Source organism: Pteropus medius, unplaced genomic scaffold (assembly GCF_902729225.1).
Source record: "Pteropus medius unplaced genomic scaffold, Ma_sr-lr_union100, whole genome shotgun sequence".
In the NCBI taxonomy this organism is placed as follows: domain Eukaryota; kingdom Metazoa; phylum Chordata; class Mammalia; order Chiroptera; family Pteropodidae; genus Pteropus; species Pteropus medius.
Window position 1 is genome coordinate 11,506,402 of NW_024349519.1, and position 5,883 is coordinate 11,512,284.

The 5,883-nt window shown below is 34.4% G+C and overlaps 1 pseudogene; it reads right to left on the minus strand.

Moving 5' to 3' along the window:
* Positions 1 to 2,012: 2,012 nt before the first annotated feature.
* On the minus strand, positions 2,013 to 2,131 carry LOC120618660 (uncharacterized; annotated as a pseudogene).
* Positions 2,132 to 5,883: the final 3,752 nt, after the last annotated feature.

A 5,883-nucleotide genomic window follows, 5' to 3' on the forward strand; every position in this document is an offset into this window, starting at 1 on the left:
GCCATTCCTAATGGGTATGAAGGGATATCCCATTGTGGTTTTTATTTGCATTTCCCTGACGGTTAGTGATGCTGAGCATCTTTTCATGTACCTGTTGGCCATCCGTATGACTTTTTTTAAACGAAAGTTTTTCTTTGTCTGGAGATTCCAATAGTCGTTAAAAAAAAAATCAGCATCTTTACATGTTTAATGGTTGCAATATGTAGATGAGAGCTTTTTCCATTTTTTAAAAAATCAACCTTATTAGGTATAATTTACATACAATAGAATCTTGTGATTTTTAATGTAAAATTCTATTAGTTTTGACAAATGTACACTGCTGTGTAATGACAACTACAACTAATTATGATATATAGAATATTTCTATTACCTTAAAATATTTTCTCATGCCCCGTAGCAGTAAATCCCCTTTCCTCATTCCAGGTCCTTGGCAATCACTGATTTGTCTTCAGTCATTCTAGACTTGCTCTTTCAAAATTTCATATAAATGGAATCATACAGTATATAATTTTTATATTCTTTCACTTAGTATAATGTTTTTGAGATTCATCCATGTTATGTGTATAGTAGTATATTCTTTTTTATTGTGGAATGGTGTTTCATTTTATAAATATACCACACTTTGCTTATCCATTTACTTGTTGATTAACATTTGGATTGCTTCCAGTTTTGTCCTTCACATTTCTATATAAATTTTGTGGACATATGCATTTTTCCTTCTGGGTGAATACTTAGGTATAAATTTCTGTGCTTTATTGGAATTGCACATAAACACTTTAAGCTCTCAAAATGTATTTTAAAGTGTCTTTATCATTTTGCATTTTCATCAACAATGTGTGAGTGGGTTTATTTGCTCCACATCTTTGTCAATACTTGGTATTGTCAATCTATTTAATTATGACATTTTAGTGGGTATACAGTGATACCTCATTGTGGTTTTAGTTTGAATTTCTCTAAAGATGATGCTAATTATTTTATATGTGCTTATTTGCTATTCCTAAATATCTTTGGCGAAGTGACTGTTCAAATCTTCTCTATAAAAAATATTTAGGTTGTCCTTTTATTACTGAGTGGTAAGAATTCTTTATCATTTCTGGATACTAGTCCATTTTCAGATGAATGCATTGCAATATTTCTTCCAATCTGAGATGTCTCTTCATTTCTGTAATATTAAGTTTTGAAGGATATGAGTGTTAATTTTAATAAAGTACAATTTATCATTTTTTTTTTCTTTTATGGCTATATTTTGTGTGTGTTGTGTAAGTAGTTTTACTTAAGAAATCTATGGCAAGGTTAGTGATCTTGAGTTCACTTCCAAGTTCACAAAGACTTTTTTCTCTGTGTTTTCCTCTAGAAGTTTTATTGCTCTATCTTTTATATATATATATGTGTATATATATTACATATATATATTTGTGTGATCTAATTTATATTAATTTTTATATGTAGTACAAGTTTAGGGTTGAGATTCATCGATTGTATGTGTATATGTAATTATACTTAATGATTTGCTGAAAAGATTATTCTTTCCCTCATTGACTTTTTGGTATTTTCGTTAAAAATCTATTATATCTGTGAGGTTTTATTTCTGGACTAAATGCTTTGCTGCTTAATTGATAACACTATGTAAGAATTTCACTGTATTACTTATTGTTGTTTTATAGTAAATATTGAAATTAGTTAATGTAAATATTCCTGTTTTGTTAGACAATTTCTCCAAAAAGCCTTTGGGAATTTTGACTGGAATTCTGCTAAGTCTATAGACTAATTTAGAGAGAACTGACTTCTTTACACTATTTAATATTCTAATTAATGAATATAATATATCTCTACATTTATTTAAGACTTCTTTAATTTCTCTAAGCAATGCTTTGTAGTCTTCGGTATAAAGTCTTACACATATTTTATTTTTATTATTATTATTTTTTTTAAGCAAGGAAACCCTTGGTTGACCTCACAGATGCAAGAAACTTGTCAACTTACAATCCTTTATTTTTTTATTTTATCTTTTACACCTATAGCACCTGGTCTTCCTAGGTGGTCTCCCATCCAAGTACTAACCAGGCCCGACCCTGCTTAGCTTCCGAGATCACTCGGGATTGGGCTTGTTCAGAGTAGCATGACTGTAGATCATATTTTGTTTAATTTATCTTTATTTTATATTATTTGATGCTGTTACAAATGGTATTGCCTTTCAAGTTTCAATTTCCAAATATTGATTGTTAATATATAGAAATACAACTGATTTCTGTGTATCAACCTTGTATTCATTGACTTTAGCAAATTCACTTATTCATTCTAGTAGCTTTTTCACAGATTTCTTTGTATTTTTTTTATGGGTGATCATGTCATCTGTGAATAAGGATGAGAGAGAAAAAGTCAGAAAAGGAAGAAATAAACAGAAAACATTACAGAGCAACCAAAAACTTAATAAATCCAATAAACATTACTGAAATACTTTGAAGAAACTTAAAGAAATATCACAAAATTAATTGGAAAAGAGTAAGGATATAAACATTTTTATAGAAAAGATGATAAAAAATGGAAGATGATGATGAGATCCAACTTCCATATAATTAGTTCTCAAGAAGAAGCAAACTGAACAAATACAATAAAGACTCGCATGATTTACTACGCTCCACTTTATGTATATCTACTTACTTTATCGCCTTATGTTGTCTAAATGATCTATGCAGAAGAAACTCTAGCTGCTGTTTTAAGTATAGTATATTGGTGTTAGATTCAGTTGATTCAAATTATTGCTCAATTTGTTACTAGCTCTGTGACTTTGGAAACATTTTTCTCATATGGTTCACTCAGTTATCTCATCTGGAAAGCAGAGATAATAATAGTACCTATTATATAGGCTTGCTCTGATGTTTAAATAAGATACTTTGCATAAAGTACTTAAAAGCATGCCTGGCACACAAAGTATTCAATAAACATTATCTATTATTATTAAATATAACTTCTTGACCTTTCATGTTTCAATTAGAAATGTTTCTGAAATAGGCAATACATAACTCACCCAAATGGCTTAAATAATAAGAGGAAATTGATTGGATCTTTGAAGAGATGAGGAAATTAGTTTTCCTAGGGTTAAAACTACCAGTTCAGGACTTAGTCTCTCCCCTTCCCTCCTCCTCCCTTCCCTCTTCTTTTTTTCCTTCTTCTCCTCCTCTCTCCTTCCCTCTTCCTTCCTCCCCTCTGCCCTTCCTTCCTTCCCTTTCCCTTCCTTCCTCTTCCTTCCTTCCTTCCTTTTCTTCCTTCTTTCTCTCTCAAATCGGCTTCTTTGGTGTTGGCTCTATTTATAGGCAAGAGCTTCCCTTGTGATAGTAAGATGGCTTTCAGCAGCTTCCAGAACTTTATTCTTTCATTCACATGGAAATAAAAAAGGTTGTTTTTTTTTTTTTTCCTAACCAAAATGTTGCCCAGAAATAATGGCTTCATTCTTAGTTGACCAATTTAGGTCACAGGCCCATTCCTGAACCAATCACTATGGCTGAAACTTTACCCCTAGAGATGAGAGTGGGGTCATTTTCTTTCAAAGCATTTTGGTCATATGAAGGCAGAGGGGTTACTGTTAGTAAGAGAAGGGGAAGTGGGTTCCAGAGAGCCTGAACCAGCAAATATCTATGACAAATCTTATGTCATTAATATTGTCTCTTAAGAGAGATCACATTTCTCTATCAAGTGGAAAACTACTCTTTATCTACTTTCTGCAAGTAATTCTTTTTGGGAAAACTGGTCTTTTCTGCCTTTTGCCTGTGTGTGCATGAGTGTGTGTATGTGTGTGGGGGGGCACAGTTTTTATGTATTAGCCCATTCTAGTTTCTTCATAATTATTACTCATCTTCAAATGGAAGCCAGCTGCTTGCTAAAAATAAGTAAATAAATAAAATAATGAATGCTGTGGTAAGGAGTGGTTAAGGATAACAGCAAAGTCTTTTAAGTCACAAACTCTGTTGTAGTCTGGCCATAACTGGCCATAACTGCTTCCCCTCCCTACTTCACCTCCAGAGGTCTCCCTTGGCTAGAATACTATATTGTGAATCTTTTCCCTTCCCCTTACCTTCCTTCCCCTTCCCTTCCCCTTACAACTACATGTTCTTCCCTTCCCTTCCTTCCCTTCCCTTCCTTCCCTTCCCTTCCTTCCCTTCCTTCCTTCCTTCCTTCCTTCCTTCCTTCCTTCCTTCCCTTCCCTTCCTTCCTTCCTTCCCTGTCCTCCTTCCCTTCCTTCCTTCCTTCCCTTCCCTTCCTTCCTTCCTTCCTTCCTTCCTTCCTTCCTTCCTTCCCTTCCCTTCCTTCCCTTCCTTCCTTCCTTCCCTTCCCTTGCCTTCCTGTCTTCTCTTCTCTCTCACACATACAGACATTGGGTCAGCACGATCGATTTGTCTTTCTACTGCACAGTCTCTGCATTCTGAGATGTCGTCCTGGGTCTCCATAAGAACATTCTTTCTTTCTCATGGAGCTCAACACACCAATCGAAGGAATTGTTAGGTTATATATATAGAAACTGGTCTAGATATTAGGAGGCAAGTGTTGGCTCTCCATGCTCTCTTCTCTCATCTTAGTCTAGACTTCACAGTTCTTGGCAGATATGCCTCCTAATTTGTGGCTTGTGGTTGTGTCCTGTTCCATGTTTCATTGAAGATAGATTATTTTCCCTCCATTTTTTAATTTGTTTTTGGTGGAGTTTGAGGGAATGAAGAAGAGTAAAAATTCCGCTACTCCCTCTTCTTTAACCAAAAATCTTATTAATAATGATTTCAGTCTATTTGATATTTTCACTTGGATGTGCCCCCAGATACATCAAAATTAGCATGTTAAAAAGTGAAAACATATTCCTCCTTTCCTCATACCACAATTCTTTTCTTTCTTCAGTTTTTCCTACCTCAGGAAGAGGCATCATCATATCCAGTTGTCATGACTGTGAAATGTTGAAGTTTCTTGAGACATTTTTCTTTCTCTCACCTAAAACACTTAATGGTTGTCAAATTTTTATATATTTTATCTCTTCTATATCTATTAAATCCATATCCCTTTTCTCAGTGCCCGCTGACATTGCCTGCATTACAGACACCATTGATTCCTGTCTATTCTACCTCGCCAACCTCTGATCCGGACTCTTTGTCTTCCTTCTTAGTCTTTCCTTATTCAGATAGGGATACTGAAGGCAGTGGGAGCAGAGTGGTTTAACCAATAGCAATTTAAGGTGATCCAACACCTCCCTCCAAGTACATACATAAAGTCGAGAGATGTGACTTTAGCCACTCCTTTCCAAGATGCCACACTTTACAGTTACTTCTTTCAAGGCTGACTGATGTTGTTTCAACAGTTTTTCTACTGTTTTACACTGCTAGAGAAGAAAGGCAGAAAATGATGGAAGTATGCAGTATAAATTAATCTCTTTCAAATATATTCTTAAACAACTCTCAGATAAATCATCAGCCAGTCTCCAGTTCTGGGTTAATCTTCATAATGTGATAAAGGCTACTCTTTTGTTTTTGAGAAGAATGATCTATTTAAGAATGACGTTTTTAAAAATAAAGAATGAACGATTCCCATTTTCCAACATATTTGCCTGTGTTTTAGCAATGATGGTAGGAGGGTGGAATCTCGATTTAACTTATGACGAGTTCAGCCAGCACAGCTAAAAGGATGCCTGAAGAGGGAAAATAGTTTGTCTGTCCTTCAGCAGCTTAGTGAAAATTATAAGTAGAGGACACCTAGTGGTGCTTTGTAGAAATTTACTTACAATAACCACTAGCACCCTTCAATATTAATAGCACCCACTATACCAGGATCTTATGGCCAAATATAATAGAGGAATGATAAGATAACAAAGTACAAACCAAACCTTGAATCTAACTGTATTGGCCA